This window comes from Stegodyphus dumicola, chromosome 5, assembly GCF_044657685.1.
Source record: "Stegodyphus dumicola isolate Sdum_Otavi_A_Nest chromosome 5, ASM4465768v1".
In the NCBI taxonomy this organism is placed as follows: Eukaryota; Metazoa; Arthropoda; class Arachnida; order Araneae; family Eresidae; genus Stegodyphus; species Stegodyphus dumicola.
This window is the reverse complement of record NC_140772.1, coordinates 95,400,838-95,417,958: the sequence shown is the minus strand read 5'-3', so window position 1 is coordinate 95,417,958 and position 17,121 is coordinate 95,400,838.

Here is a 17,121-nt window from a genome sequence, read left to right as displayed (position 1 = left end):
CTTGAACCTGTAAAGGAGCTTAACTTTAAAAAAATAATAATAATAGTATCGGTATTGTCATTTTATTTGCAGTACATAGGGCTACATTTGTTTATTTATGACTTAAAGTTGAGTTCAAAAATGTGTACTAAGGTTCCTTATTATTTTATGAGAACGGAATAAATATCATTATGTCAAAGTATGCAAGGTTTTTCTCTCTTCTTAGCACATACCTTCGAGCTGTAATTAAAAAGTATCTACGGCTTGATTTCGGAAGTTTCGGAGTTCGGATCCCACTGAACCCATTGCTGATTCTTCATATTTTTCGGCTTCAAAAATTTCTAAAAGTAAATCTACACTATGGATAAAATATTTTTTAATATTCATAAACAAAAATTAAGAAATTAACAGTTGAATGGAAAGTTGACGCATTCCCCCCATGAAATTATAAAATTTCACCCAGAGTGGAAATTGCCCTGGTTATGAATACGTGTCCTAGATTTCTTAAATATGTACCAAAAATAATGTCACAGTGTTGTGGCTTTTAAATAAGAAAGCAACTTGGTCATAAAGAACTTTCTTTTAAATAATATTTTAAGATTCAATACAAATGAATCTTCAAATATTTACCCTACAATGGAACGTTAGTGTTATTGACGAGAAAAGGGATTAAATTTAAAACAATTTTTATCTTAGGTAATGTCCCTTGCCATCCAAATGGTCTCTGTATTATAAATGTAAAGGTACAAATAATTCTTATTCTGCTTATTATGACGTCATTAATCGAACAATGCATGGATCAAGACTATTATAGACTATTATATTTGCGCTGTGCTGGCTAGACGGTGTAGTGGTTAGACGAACTTACTGCGATACCAAAGGGCCCGGGATCCCGAAGATGGCATGACTGTAATTGTCCGTTTCTTTATAGCAGATAACGGTGGCCCACCTATTAGGATCTTTCACAATAAAGTAACCATTATTTAGTAGCGGCCAAACCTAAGTCAGCTAAATGCCCGGCAATAGAAAAAAAATAAATATAAAAAATAAAATATTTGCATCGCATAGTTTTGTAAGTGAAAACAGCTACCATAAAAGAAAATTCTCCTACGTTAACTCAATTTTGAAACCCCTGCATCGTTAGAAATATTACAGAAAGTATAAGGAATGAATGGCATGAATTAAGGGCAAGAAATATCAATGCAATGTTGAAACTCACTTATCTGAAATCACTAGTGGAAATTGGACAGCGACCTGCTTTCTGTTAGCTCACAAGGCCTATGTGCCTAAGAGAAGGGATGCGTTCGTGAATAACTCTCTAAGATAAATTGGCTCGCATTCACATTAAACATGAGAAAACCAGAGAAGCCAATCATGCATTAAGTCGCTGGCTATTAAACCCGAGTCGAACTCTCACTATTCAACATTCTTAATCACTCTACTGGTAAAGTTCGAATTGTTTTCAACGTGTTATATTTTGTCAACATAACTGAATCCGTTTAATTAAACGCTAAAAAACTAGATAATGAAATACTTGTTATACGCATTAGTGTAAATGAATTTTCAGATGATGAGGAAAGGAGGATAACTTATACAAAGACCGCTGTGATGAAGTGGCTGCAAGAGAGTTAAGATCTAAACAACTATTAAAGATTGTTAGAATGTTTAAAATCTTGTCAGAGCACATCATATAAATTAATCCTAATACTGAACGTAGACTGTAGACTTGCAGTAGTTCGAATGATAAACAATGCAGCTCGTTTCTGCAATAAACTGTATGAAGATAAAAGGCCAAAGAAGAAAAGCATGCAGAGATCAATTTTGAAAATTTTACAGAATAAAAAAATGGTGTTTAAAAAAACATATACATTTTAAAACTATTTCTAGAATTATATCATTTGGATTTAGTTGCATTGCATTTACTGAAAACATGGAGAATGTTGGCTGCAAAGAGTCCGAATATTGGCGGAAACAATTATTCGAATTACACGAAGTACTACAGTATATATATTTTGAAACACACCCTTTATTTTGATATTACGTGAACGTTAATACTTAGAGAGGAGTTAATTCTCTACAGAAATTTAGGCTGTTCTGCAAAATTGGTAATCTAGACCATTTGACCATATATATAAATTGACTACTTCTACAAACATAATTACAAACAGACTACTTGAGCTAATCTGCAAAATCGACTTAAAAAATAGATTCATATAATTTTATTATTTAGCTGACAACGCACTTGATTTGATTCTTTGCAGTCTATGTCTATTAACTTTCATTATTGTTTTAAAATACATGACGATCGCGCTTATTGACACTATAGAAAACATTTTAATGCCGTTCTTAAATTGCTGATTTAAATCATCACAACGCATATCTCCAAATGCCAGCCCAAATTAAATTTTTATTTCCAAATATTTAAGCTGAAAACAAAAGTTTAAAAAAAAGGTGTCAGAGAAAGCGTCAACTACGCAAATCCTTAAGCCTTTAAAATGCTGATTCAGCATACGAAAAAGAAAAAAACTACAAATACATGGATCTTCCTTTCTAAACTAAAAGAGGAATAGAATTCTAAACGTTTCAGTCTGAGACCTTCACACTTGAGTTTTGAAAAATGTCCAATAAATCTGTCTCTTCGGGAAAGTATTACTAAAAGTGCTGATTTAGCTTCCTTCATACGCGAGCGAAAAATGTCAACAAATGTTTATATTTAAATACAGACATATTTATATGCAGGATCAAACAAATAAGTAAATTATCACACACAAGTTCAGTACTGACCGTTTTAACTGTCATACATATGACAGTTGTATATGTATTTAAAATACAAGAATTAAAATTATTAAGAAATTAGAATTATTAAGAAAGAATTAAATTATATACATATGACAACTGTCATATGTATTTAAAATACAAGAATTAAAATGCATGAAAAGAATACATATTGCTGCGTGCGTACGGGTTCGTAATAGATTGATGGAATGCACAGGTCCAGTAATAGGTTAATAAAAATGTATTTTTATCGGAAGAAATATTTCAAAACCCTCACATTTTCCATAGAAATATTCGTACAAGTGTTCACAGTATCATACGTCAATTTCGTATAATCATACGTCAATAGTATATAATAGTTATACGTCAAATTACGAAGAACATTAAACATAATGTAATTCAAAGCGCATCTGAAGAGAAAGTTTATCCGATCTCATGCTGAACACGCAACAAAAACAACAGCAGCTAACTAAACAACCGAGAGCCTATATGATCTCTCTTCATGCTTAAAATAGTTTTCAACCGGCCGCGAGTTTTTTTCTGTTTCTTGAAATTACTGGGAAGCAATACGAGTGTGGAATTACGGTTACAGCTAACATAGTGGTCAATTACATACATTCAATTTCAATACAACTTACCGAGATACACATTTACTCAATGCTAAATGCACGTGTCCATGTATTCTTACTTTTCCGGCATAGATTTCTCTAAAAATTTGTCTCGCGCTACATTACACAGTAACATACAACAATTTAAATGATAATTCTAATAACATTACCTATCTAAGTACAAAATTCGACACAATATTTATAAAATACAAGTCAACATTTTTATGTGGGAATGTTAGACATCGCCTTCTACACTTTTGAAACGATATGCATTGAATTTGGAGTGAATAGCCTTCGAAATTCATTATTTTCTAGAAAACAGCATACGATGGGAATATCCTTCCAACCGCTACTAAATTAAAGCATTTTTCATAAGTTTTACATGCAAAACTATTGTACTAGTCGTCAATCCAATGACCAGATAGCAAAAATATTTCTTATCGACTTATGCAAGAAAAAGGTACTAAATGCGAAGCAAAAGTAATGCATTTTTTTCTATTTGCTTTCATTTCTTCCTGTTTAGGATCTTATCTCAGATCGTAAACCATTAAACTAGTAAAACTACTAGTAAAACCACCAGTAAAATCACTAAATTAAAACATGCGGGAAAAAATATAAAAAGCAAAACCCCAAACGCACCTCACTGGAATCATTTGCAATGATTTATTATTCTCTTTGATATTTTATTGTTTATTATTTTCTTTGATGCTGGCCTTTGATGATTCCATACGTATTTTGATACCTGGCTCGTAAAATTTTACACTACACAGCAAAAATTAATAAATTTATTTTAAAACTAGAACTTTCGCGTTTTCTTAACTGTCATCAAAGAACTACCCTCGAGATTAACGATCGAATACTTGAGGGTATGTAAGCACAATTATTCAAGTAAATTTCTAAATGTTTAAAAGATAGCTTTCTTTTGAACCACTATTCACAATATTTCTTTATAGAAATATATTTTACGAGATATTACAATTCTCATGAGATTTGAAATTGAAAAGGTAATTTCCAAATTTCATAATATTTATCAATTACAAACAACTTACCGAATCAGTAAGTTGCGTACATTCGACTGAGTGATCATCGACAATATTTGAGATATTTTAGAAACTATTTCATAGCTTCTAGATAAAAAAGCACCAAAATTAAAAAAAAAGAAAACATTGGATAGAAAGGATACTTTTGATATATTCTTCCACGTCTTTTCCTTTGAAAATAAATTGAATCAAAAGTTATTGAAGAATCACTTGGGGTCCAGTGAGACGACTAAGCGAGCACTTGGGGAAATCATTAATGGTCATATCGAAAGCAAGAAAACTGAAAGGAAATACTCTTGGGATAATCGAGGTGCTTTATTACGCCTTTATTAAAATAAAAGGAAGCAAATCCTTAGGGAAATCAATTTTGCTACTGTGACTAAAGATGGCAGAAGAATGATGGTAATGAAATGTAGCAGGTAGTGTTATTCCAGAATATAAATGTGTCGTTTGTAGATTCTAAAAAAAATATCAAGCTATAATTTTATATAAAAAAGTATCATTTAAGGTATTAATTTAATTTAATATTCGTTCTTTATGGGAATTTCCTATTAAATTCCTTTTTCCACTATTTTATTAATTGAGGAGTTTTTTATAATTTCGTTTCTAACATTCTCTGAATTTTATGTCTACGCAATTTCTCAAATATGCTTAGTTAGCGGGTTTTTCAATCGATTTGTTGAACCAAAAATCAAGTTTTAAATTACCTAAAAAATATCCTAGTAAATTAAATTTTAGTTTATTTTTTTAACTTTACTTTTTTAATTTTAATATGAATGCTATTCCCTTGTTACATTGTAAGAATCCCGTCCACGGTAAAATTAATGCAAAATATAACCAATATTAGTTGCAAACTAAGTAGCAAAAAACTAATCTTGCTTTTCGCATAAATTTAGCAGATTACTCCTGATGAAGAGGGACCTGTGCGTGTTTTCCCTCAAATCTCAAATCGATAGAGTCATGACTGCTCCAAACACAAGGTTGTTGCTCTGCTAATTTTATTTTTTACTTTGGCATGTTTCTATTCTGTGTTACTATATCAGTTTGGCTCTTCGATGCATATTCATTACTTTAACCAATTGTGTCTTGTATCTTATATCTGTTAATTTGACTTAAACTGTTGAGGAATCAAAAATTTTCTCATGTATTCTGTTTCTTTTGTAATTTACAAAAGATTACAATTACAATTCTTTTCTAAGTTTTAAACTTTCAGTACGTAATAAATATAATTTTATTACTGATTGCACAGGATATTTAAAAAGCTCAGTAATCAAATTTATTTCCTTAATATTGATTCTAGAAGACCATACTAAAAGTTATTTAAGAGAAAGAACTAATGAAAACAATCTAAGCATTGGAGTTTTTGCGGATCTAAATAAATCTAACACTTTATTACAAGTTGCTAAATGTGACATAATATATTTTGGAATGTACTTCATAGAGAGGAATGCCTTCGAACATAACCTTTTAAAGGAAATTGGTTTTATTCACGTTCCAAATGAAGAATTTCAGGAAAACGTCCATGCAACCAATCCAGCGCCAAGACTCGAACCCGAATTGAACTACCTGATTCACCTTTCTTATCCGACCACTCATCAACTCTAACTGTTTATAAATTTCTGAAGAGTTAAAATTCAAATTTGTATAATTGTTCATTTTGCCACAGTTATTTAAAAGAAAAATTTCGGCATATTTGAGTTTATGTTAAGTAATGATGTTCAGTAATCATCGTCAGTGAAAGCCAAAGAGACGGCTACGAATTTAATGATGGATTTATTAGTATACTAAGAAGGGAACGCTAGGCGTAGAAGCATGCAGCTTTCTTCCTCCCCCCCCCTCCGTAAGTCTATCATGTAGTAGTGATTTGAAGGTATAAAGTCACTGAACACTGGTATTTCGGTCCGAGGTTCGAATCTTGAAAATGTGCTTGCTGCATGGACATTTTCGTGGTTTTCCCCATGTCTAAAGTATATACAAGCCAGTTTCTGTAAAAGTCCTTCACGAAGCCATCCTTCCTTAGGCAGATAGCCCTCGAGGCCATTTCGTAATAACAGAAACCAAATCTTTCTATGCTTAATTAAATATATATAACATACGGAACGCCACGATGTTTCAAAACTCAAAAAACGGGTCCTTGAAGATCTAGAAATTTGTGGTTGCTAATGTAGATCATACATTAATAAATATGAATTAATAAACATGAAAATAATAAATTAGTGCAGCTCTGACAAGCTCGAAAAACCAGTTATTCATTTTCAAAAACAACAAATAGAGATCACAATTTTAACACGAATTAGATACGGTCAAATCAAAACATATCAACAGTCGCATTTGAACTGCACCTCGTTTAATAAAAAAAACCCACTAGCGGCCGAGCGGCAAAGTCGCCAAACACTGGTAGTTCGCTCCGAGGTTCGAATCTCGCGAAATTACCTAGCCTTTCGTAGTTTTTCCCATATGTATCGTGTATACGAGTCAGCTTTCCTTAGAAAATCCTCCACGAAGGCATTCCTTCCCTTAGGCAGGGCTTTTGTCTAACCCTAGAGGCTTTGCCATAATCGCATAAAAAAATCCCTCTAATAAAAAGTGTACTATTCAGAAGAAAATGGAGACGTAGACAAGAGTTTTTAAAAATATTTCAAATTCTAAGCAGCAGTCTTACCATTTAACTGAATTACAAGAACCACTAAAACATAATTTCTCTCAGAAACGATCAAAATTAAGAGAATAATTTCGCTTTGATATAAATGAAAATAGTGAAAACGTGATGCTAAATTAAGGAGCGGCAGTTGAAAAGCAAAATATTTTGTGTTTCAATACTTGAAAATTGAAATACTTCAGTTTTCAAACTAAAAGCCAGCAAACTGAAATCCCAGATAAAATATTATGTGCCAGACAAAAGACAGTTAGTGTTGAATACTAGCCAAATCAAAATCAACATTTTGATATCATAAAGTTTAGACATAATTTAACATATATTTGATAATAAAGAAATACACTGCTGCCAATTTATAATGAAATAAGTTTATTCAAAATTTAATTTTAACAACAACAAACTCCACTTTCCCTATTATAATACGTCATTAAATCTCAAAAATAATTACTTTTATCAAAAGGAATTCAAGTTATAAACAATTATTTACACCAATTGTTTCTACTTTAAAGAAACCACTGATATTTCCAAATCAGATCTTCATATGAATCTGTATGAACTGGCAGTGACCAATGGAATTTTTCATAATCTAAAGTTCTCTTTGTTTCAAAGAATTATTGAAATTTGAGCGAGCTGGAAAGTCTTCTTTATTTAAAATTATTGAAACTTCTGCAGTTTGTATGTTATTAAAAATGTCCTATTTATTTATTTATTTATTTATTTTTATTTATTTATTTATTTATTTTAGATTAAGAAGGTTCTTGAGGTTTACCAAATTTAAAAATATATATCATAGGATTATCATTTAATTTGCATTTTGAATGAAGAAATATTTATTATTTGCGAAGTTTAGTAAACAAGTTTATATTAAATAGTTATAATTTTATTTATTTAATTTTCTTTTATTTCCTTAATAACGAAACAATTCTTTTCCACAAAATGCAACTGAACATGAAAACTAATGTTTCGCCACTCATATAAAATTAAATTAAAAAGGTTCTTCAAAAGTTTAAGAATTGTTTTTCTTCTTATGCGTAAAGTATTTGTCCACTATAAAGTATATTTACTTAATTTTTTCTGCATGTTCTTTAGAATGTCTTAGCTCGAAATTACAACAGAAACAGTCAGCAATTATGTAAAGAATAAAATGGAAGGTATATGAGGGATAACTGCATAGACTGGAACTCAGCCAGATATGTTGACATGCAATCTAACCATCTACACAAGTAACGAAATTTTGGCTTATTTCCAAAATACTACAGTAAGATGACTACTGGCAAACTTCTTCCGAAAATTAATAGAATACGTATAACGCACAAAAAGTAAATTTTCAAAAGGAAAAACTGAGAAACAAAATAAATTATACTTTAGATGATCTTTATAAAGTATACTGTCTCGAATGATGAAAGAGATTTTTTAAGTATTACATAACTCTTAAAAGGATAAAGCTGTAACTCAAGCGGGACTTGCGAAGCTCGTTATTTATAAAATTGAAATAGTGCGATACATTTTCAAAAGTTCATGCTTTGTGAAGAAGCCTTTTGAAGTAATAAAAGCTTAAAAGTGTATTAATAGTTTTGTTTCTCACGCATCTACGTAATGAAGCGCATTAATACAGTGCTTTTTAGAATACACTCAATGAATTCATGTGAAATTTTTGAGGTATCTACATCATTAATTACTTAATTTTTAAGTGTGAATGTCATGTATATTTTAATATTAATGAATAAATTCTATTTACAGCAGAATTTGGTACCCTTAAAAGGGAAAGGGAATATTTGGTTTTGGTTTTATTAGATTACGCAAAGTACTCGAGGGCTATTTGCCTTAAGGGAGGGATGCCTTCGTGGAGGACTTTCTAGGGGAAACTGGCTCGTATACATGTTACACATGGGGAAAATCACGAAAACGCCCATGCAGTCAGCCCGTTCGCGGGATTCGAACCTCGGACCGAACTACCAGTGTTCAGCGACGTTACCGCTCAGCCGCTGGTGGACTCGAAAAAAAGAATAAATACGTACACATAAAATAACTTTTAAACGCACATATTTCGTCAGAAAGCGTTCTCTGTCAATGGATTATTTCGAAATTTTATTTTTTACCCATATGTAATATTCATTTTTATCCATAATTGTACATCTGTTTATCTCAGTGTTTATCCCAGAGTTATCAGGTTTATCTTTATCTCAGAGTGAAGGCTACATATCTGTGTGAGATTTCTTTTCCCAATATGAAATTTATTAAAAATAAGTACAGAAACAGGCTCACTGATGAATACCTGGACAACTGTATTCGAATAACAGTCACTACCTGCTCTCCCAACACCAGACCACTTTTTGATGATAAAAAAAAAGATGTGTACACCACATGACTTCCTTGTACGGAATATTAAATTATACGCATTTTTTCTTGCATTTAATTTAAACTTATTAGATTGAATTAAACCTACGTCGGCGACAGCGCATAAACCACAATAGAATAAATGCATTCTTTAAAATTCACTTTGTTTACCATAGCGACACTCTGGCGCTAGGTTTACTTAACAGTATTATATTTCGTTCATATTATAACTCAGAATGCACAAAATTTACATCATTTAAAGAATTATCTTATCGTTGCCACATGTTCTATTCAAATACTATAATAAAGCTAGAACGATGTATAAAAGAAATTAAGCAAACAAAACGAAAAAGAAACAGTTTTTCACAGACGATTGAGTATTTATCATTCAATTAATTCAGTTTTCACTTCGCGACAAGGCCAAAATACCTAAAAACTCAAAATATCTGTATTAAAAATTACGAAGTAAATCTTAAACACTTATTTCCTTGAAAAAAAATTCCAGAAAGGATAAAGCATGATTTAATTTGCAATAATAAATGAAGGCGTTATTTTTGTGTTGCGAAGCTTAGTCTCTCTAGATTGGCAACAAATCTACAATTCTGCTGTTTCAAATGTAAACAAATATGTCCGCCATGTTATTTAAAACTTATCCACACTTAAACAGCTTTTAAATTGTTGATATTTTTACAAATATTGCTTCCAGAATTACGAAAGGCATAAAAACCTTAACCGGAAGATAAAAACAACATAATTCAATCATTTTTAAAGCAAAAAATGTATAATTTACAAACATATAAGAGTAAAGAAACTGAGATCACTGAGCCGGGTAACAGAGTGGATATATTTATAAATATATTTATATACGTTTGGCGAAATTTATATACGTTTGAAACCCAAATACGAGGTGCACATCTACATGTTATAATAGTCTTATATACAAAATTTCAACGTTCTGAGGCTACTCGATTTTGAGTTATGCGAGATACGTACGTATGCACGCACGTACGTACGTATGCACGTACGTACATACGTTCGTACAGACGTCACTAAAAATTCTCTTCAGAATTCATTTTAAATCACTTTTTTAGTTTTTTTGGAAGAAAAGAGTCATTTATTCTGTCCTTACGTACAGATATCGCGCAAAAACATCGTTAAATTGCATTCGAAAGCGGTCAAAGTGGATATTTTCGTTGAAATATGCTGCCTGAAGCTTTTCGCGATTACAATACTTCCTTTTTACTTCATACAAGGAAGTAAAAAGAGTTCCATCCTCCTCATTAATGTTAATCAGTCTGATAAAAAAGTCTGTTATTGCATATGATATTTATTTCTAACTACACTTCAGTTTTTTTCTTATTCACAATTCAGTTTCAATTTTTACTTTTCATCACATACAGTTTAGTTAAAATTATTTTCAAATTTACTAGAATTGAAAGTTTATAAGCAACAAACAAATATAAGATTTTTTAAAAAAGAATTGGTAGTTCTTTTGGGTAGCTCACAATAGGATTTAAAAGCGGTATGGTAGCTCAGAAGCTTCATACGTTTGGGAAACCCTGCTCTAGAGTATTTCTATTCTCAACCCGGGGAGTAGGGAAATTTCATACCTTCGGTGGCGGGGAGACAGCCCGCCTTTTACTTAGCTGTTGAATATTAAATTTCCAATACTTTTAGTACTTTAATTTATAAAACAAGTTAAAAGATAATCTAATGATAACTAATTGTATATGTGTATTTTTCCAGTTTTGAAACGAGGAGTGATCTTCTCGCGATAGTAAAAGGTGTGGGGAGGATTAGGTTTAGATCCACTATTCATGATGATAATTGAATTTTCGACAGTTTAACTGTTTTATTGTTTTATCTCCTTTGCAGCGAACAGTTCAAGCAGAAAATAGGCACAAGTTGTTAATATCTATCAACATTAGAAATACTTTATAAAAATTTTTAAATAAGATATTTTGATTATACATAGCAGGATTATTATTTCTTTAAGCTCTTAAATTGTGACATCTGCGACAGAAAGTAATTTTGCCCTTTTAAAGTCGAATCTAAGAAATATATTGCTGTGGCCAAAAGAATTTGAATTAATCGCATGATTAAACTTAGCTATTATCATTACTTGCAATAACTATTATCTCTTGTAACAGCAGTAAAATTTAAAATTTTCTTCTCAAGTCGATCTACTTATTAAGGAAATCTATACGAAACACTAATACATAACAACTAGTGTTATCACAATTGAAAAACTGTGAATTATCGCACCTGGATATGGCCACGAACATACTCCAGCAATTTTATTAAGAGTATAATCAAGTGAGTATAGTCATCAGGTTTAGAGAAATAGTGCAACAGCAAATTTAAGGTAGGAAACTTTTTTTCTGTATTTAAAGTATTCGATGTAAAAGTGAAATGTAGCTTCTAAGTTATTTGTTAAAAAAACTAATTTGATATCTTACATCCATCATATTTCCTACTAAAAGACACTGCCATATAACAGTTGATATAGGAAAGCTGTGAAGTATAAATCTTTAGCAATGATCTCTAATAACAAGCATAGGAGGTCGAATATTGTTCTGCGTAAAAGGTCTTCGCAGCTTTAAGATAATAGTTATTGAAAGTAATGATAACAGCTAAGGTTAATCATACGATTAATTCAAATTATTTTGGTCACAGAAAAATCTTCAAAATCAGTTTCAAATATACATTGTATATATTTGAAAGTGATTTTGAACGGTAATGAGACTTCGCAAGTAGCCATAGCATGTGTTTGTAAATTTCAAGCCGTAAGTTGGAAATTGTACTCTAATAAACCTTTTAGCTAAGCTTTTATTTCTTGTCTTCCGTAGAAACGCTGAATGGTTTACTAATGGCCCACGTGCGAATTCTAGAGAGGGCATGGATGTTTGTAAGTATATAGAATTTATGCAGTATGGAGACATTTAAATGCTGAGAAGCCGAGAGTCTTATTGCGGGGTTTGTTGATATGGAAAGAGGCGTGGGAAACCCTCGGATCGTTCAAAGGGGTATTATCCCTCTTGCACCGTCCCCTTTCTTAATGTTAGTGAATGATGAAGGCTATCAGCTCCTGTTTCAATGCCTAGTTTTCTACCACTAATTAATAATAGAGGTCTGATTTCTACAATCATGTGATGTACTGTAGAAAAGTGCTTACAAAATCTCAAGCGTTATATGGATATGAAATTTATCTCTCTAGAGTGTTTATTTTGTTTTGTATTCAATATTCATTCAGTATGTTTTGAGATCATTGCATTCCAGTATCGGAAACTTTCTAAATTCCGCAGTGAGTGCTTTTATGGATTGTTTTTACGTCATTATAGATCTGTGGCGGAAGCATTGGTTCTTAGAAGGTAGAAAATTTAACACTCTTTCTTTCTATATTCTATGTGCTCTATTTTTATAATTCTAAAACTAATAGACTTTGTAACCTGTGATATGTTAGTATCTATCAAATACCGCTTCTTCGACTTTGTCGCCATTATTTGCCTCAGGCCTTGGCCGACACAGGTGAACAGTTTGAGCAAAAATTTACTTTCAAGAATAAGGTCATCATATTGCTTGCTCAGTATAATGGCTCTACCTACAGGCGATCTTGAAGTTTAACATTCACATGCTTCTGTCCACAGCATACGGTTTTATTTGCTTTATCTGATTTTGTGAAAGTTCGCTAGGTCTAGCTGCTTAAGAGAACGAACGTATTCCTGAAGATATTTCTAATGACACATTACACATGGAAAAAACGCGAAAACGCCCATACAGTCACCCAGTGCGCCAGAATTCGAACCCCAGACCGAACTGCCAGTGTTCAACGATTTTACCGCTAACTCCCTTCTCAGGTAACCTTCACAGCATTTGGTATATTGTCTGTTGTTACAGATTAGAATTTCCCTCTAACCATCTTCCACGTAAGCTCCTGTATTTTATTTGATTTTTATCTTTTATACCTACATATATTCTTTCTTATCTTAAATTTCATTTCTTTTTTAATTATTGGTGTTTTTTCTAAAATCCGTGGGTGTAACACTTACCCAGACGTGTCATTGTAATAGTAGTTACTCTTTAATAATTTCCATGTGTCTTTGGTAAGATTTAGTATCTTAGCAAGATCTAGCTTCAGCAACTAGGATGTATTATAGTAATAATTAAGCGTATTGATAATTTGCATTTGCTTGTGTCCTCTGTTGCAAGACGTTCTTCTCATTAGCAATTGTGTTTGAATTATAACATTTTGATTAAGAGTTTCGTTTCTATCGTAATTATTTGAGTTTCTGGCAGTAATTACTCATCATTAATGAATTATGCTTATAAATTGCATTCTTGCGTGCTTTTCGTAGTAGTAACTATCATTTATATTATTTTGTAGTCTTTTATTATTTTTACAGAACGCCAACTATATATGTATTTTAAGTTTTTTTTCGATAGTTATTAAGAATTATCAATTGCACAAGTTGTTTTTAATTATTGTAACTCTCTGATTCTGAGACCTATAGCCAAATATTTTTTTCATTTTATTATTCCGTAGGTTTTTCGTTGGCATTAATTAGTAAAGCTCTATTTGTATTATCTACTTTCTTATCGTTAATTTTTAAAGTCGCATTATGCGTGTTTTTTATTGATTATGTCCTTAACTTAACCCAACAACAGCTAAATGTTGTGTTTTGGGGCCATTACTTTTTCCATGCCAGTGGCTCATTATAAATGAATTTTATGGTCGCCAAAGACACTGTAGTCAATCTTGATATCTAAGATCCTATCAAGCTTTAATTGGATTAATGACTGCTATAAACTCATTTTAAGTTGTTATTGTGCCACGTGATGTGGCGCCCACTTAAGTCTTCCCCATCAGATCCATTACTTCAACACACACAGCTTCCGTTTCTCCTATCAAACCCACTTCTCTAGAAAATCTCTCCTCTACCGACATATTAAGATCAACATACTAAGTGACAATATCTAGACTTTCCTTTCTCAAAGCAATTACAAAATTAAAATTACAAAAAAAACTCAAAGCAAATTTAAATTAAGCTAAATAAGAATGATTATGAGAATATTAACGCATTGGTAGCGGACGACAGAAACCTTGCTGTTGATGAAGGACTTTCTACTGCGAACGTGCAAGTCCAAACAACTGTTCTTCAGAATAAAGAATACTCACCAGCTGTTTCCTTCTATTATCAGCATTCAGTATCGAGTGTTCCTAGGAAACTATCGCATTCTTCTCCTACAGGCCGCTTACCTCTTATTTCAAGCACAGTGTCTGCCAGACACGTCTCTGAAAAACTACTTTTAACGAAGTCTAAGGATACGAGCAGACCACCAGAAAACTGTAAGTCTCAACTCTAATGCAATTCATCTAGGGAAGCTCGACATTGCTGAGAAATAAGTGCGTAAGTTCTGTTTCTGTTATTTCACATAAACTAAATTAGATCCTACAATGAACCTGGCGAATTCCCGCACAGGAGTGAATTAATTACCAGTACAGAACAAGGGTTAAAATAACACTCTATTATATAAAATAAGAACAGAAAGGCCTGATCTTTGTGCTTTACGAAAACACCGCTACAAAACTAGAGGTGAATCTTAAACGTAGAATATAAATCAATCCAAATCTAAAATAGAATAGTGCTGGATTAGCACGTTAAGATATTGTCTAACAGGTTTACTCAACAAAAAGCTAACATGCGTGACAATAATCCGAAATGGCAAAGTGGCTTACTAGCGTAACAGCGAGATAGCAACAAAACGTGCACTAGCTAGCGAAAACACACTCTGAAAAAACTCAGCGATTCACCCTTTTAAATATTCATTTCACGTAACTTTAAATTTTGCATCCTGGCAAGAAAATGCAAGGGGAAGTTGAGAAGTTCAGGAAAGGTATCCAACTTAAAATAAACTTGTTAGTGCAAAATAAGGAAAATCCTACAAATGAGAATTGCCAAGAAGGAGAAATAGCTTGTCCATACGCAGAGAAGGATGCCATATATTAAAACTAAAAGAAGCAATAACCAACAATACATAGGTATCAGCAATGTTATCTCCCAGTACACGAAACATATATACTCCCATTATAAGGGAGAAAAAAGTCGTCATCTTTAGTGTTGTAAACTCTAAAGATTTTGAACTTTGTAAAGATTTACAAAGTTCAAACAGGATCCGTTACAGGATCTGTTTCCGCACGTTAAAATAAACTCTGTATGTCCTAGGATTCCACTAAAATTGCAGGATCTTATATATATGATCTCAACACCAAGCTAAATCGCGGGTTCCTCCCTGTCCTTTAGACAGCACAACTGCCAGCATTTGGATCACTATAGCCCCACATATACCTCTCCTAATGCCTCCCCAGATTTCGAACGTTCACATACCGCATATTTCTATGTCACCACCAACAAATAATGTGTTAACTGCATAAGGTATTTCTCCCATCTTCTTGGGGTGACTTCGTGGTGTGGTGCTCTGCACACTGGGACGGTATTTCAGAGGTTCGCGGTTCGGTTCCCGGCGAAGGCGTTGTTAATTTTTCATCTCTCCGGCTTTTACAATTAATTAACCTAATGCCTCTACAACTTTATACAGCCAAATCACGAGAGCTACAGATTACAATATAAAACATTCTGCTGGCGCACTAGGATCTTCTACGCATAAATTGCTTCGATTCACTCTAGGCAACAGAATTTTAAACGTCAGTTAAATCAGCACAACAAATTTCGGCAACCGATCCATCACTTAATACCAGACACTATGGAATTACCGTTCCAGACACTATGGAATTATGTATGTAAATAAGAATACTGATAGCAAACAGATTCTGATAACGAGCCATACACTGATTATAAACAGAGATTCACTTCACGGCTCTATCATCCTGCTTATTTTAATATAGTCAGCTACATCACGTTTACAGCTCTGAAGTCTAAACTCAGAGGACATTTCGATGGAGCGTTTGCGGAAGACGGGCAGAACCACGGGCACTGCTTTTTGTCACGTAATATGTCGACAGTTTATACAAAAATAGAAATGCAAACAGTGTTCTTTTAAGCGGAGGTCACGGCTCTGATAGCAGCTACTACCAAACGGCTATGCCACCTTGCTACCAAAGTCAGTTTGTATCTATTTCGACTCAGCCTCCAGTTTAACAGCAATAGGTGGCAACCGTTGCAGGAACGCTTTAGTTCATCAGGTTCAAAGGTTACTACAGGCAATCTCAGAGTACGTTCGTTTTCGCCTATCCTGCGTTCCAGCCCCCACAGTTATAACAGACAACGATCAAGCCGACATTTTTGCAAAACAAACAGCCAAAGCCCAAAACAACAGGTCTAGCTATTAAATTTTGTAAAATTTACGGAGAAATTCAGAAATTTATTTTGGCCCTTTTTTTTTTTTTTTTTTTTTTTTTCCCAGTTTGCTCCAAGAATAATTTACTTGGCGAACTTCTTAATTTATAGCAACTTATTTTCCTTTCCTTTTTTTAATAGTAGACTAGCAAAACAATCATCGATCATACTTTAAAATAATTTTAACAAAGTGCGTTATTATCGCTTATAATAAACATGTGAAATTTCAAAACGCGCCAATATAACATATAAATTCAAGTACATCCTAGGAAATTTTCAATAAAAAATTCTCTCTTTTGAAGGTATGCTTAGAAATAGATCTGCTTTAAGATGATGGTAATAATTTCGTACGTTATAATTCAAAATTATTT